This window comes from Bos taurus, chromosome 4 (genome assembly GCF_002263795.3).
Source record: "Bos taurus isolate L1 Dominette 01449 registration number 42190680 breed Hereford chromosome 4, ARS-UCD2.0, whole genome shotgun sequence".
In the NCBI taxonomy this organism is placed as follows: domain Eukaryota; kingdom Metazoa; phylum Chordata; class Mammalia; order Artiodactyla; family Bovidae; genus Bos; species Bos taurus.
Window position 1 is genome coordinate 26,228,097 of NC_037331.1, and position 731 is coordinate 26,228,827.

Here is a 731-nt window from a genome sequence, read left to right on the forward strand (position 1 = left end):
CAGGTAAGAACACTGGAGTGGATTGCCATTTCCTTCTCCAGGGGAATCTTCTGGACCCAGGGATGGAACCAGGCCTCTTGTTTGCCGGGCAGATTTTTAACCCCTGAGAAAGTGAAAGTGAAGTCGCTCAGTCGTGTCCGACTCTTTTGCAACCCCAGGGACTGTAGCCTACCAGGCTCCTCAGTCCATGGAATTTTCCAGGCAAGGATACTGGAGTGGGTTGCCATTTCCTTCTCCAGGGGATCTTCCCAACCCAGGGATCGAACCTGGGTCTCCCGCACTTCAGGCAGACGCTTTACCATCTGAGCCACCAGGGAAGCCCTAGTAGCACTCAATACCAGTTTGCTGAACACTCGAAATATTCATTTGTTCATTAAAAAATTAAAACAACACACATAACTATAGGAATTCTAAAAATATACTTACAAAATGAAATCCTAGAAAAGTTTTCCAACACCTCATCTAAAAGATTAATAGGAATGCTACAGCGATTATAGAGAGCAACAGAATGAGGCTAAAGAAGATAAATAATGACCATGTGAACCTTCTGGCTCGGTTTACATATCACAATCACAGACCCCCCAGTTCTCTGATTCATACTCCAAATATGCTTTTGGTGTCCCACTCAGGGATACAACAGCTATTTCAATGGTGGCCATAGAATACATGACACCCTGGGAGGTGCTACACTAGATAAAATGGGCACTAGTAAAATTTTCCCAGCCATCACA

At 44.6% G+C, this 731-nt stretch overlaps 1 non-coding gene across 1 annotated transcript; it reads right to left on the reverse strand.

Annotated features, from left to right (window-relative positions):
* Positions 1–245: 245 nt before the first annotated feature.
* Positions 246–317, reverse strand: TRNAF-GAA (transfer RNA phenylalanine (anticodon GAA)). The gene has a single exon. It is a non-coding gene; the product is annotated as a tRNA-Phe (tRNA).
* Between the last annotated feature and the right edge of the window lie 414 nt (positions 318–731).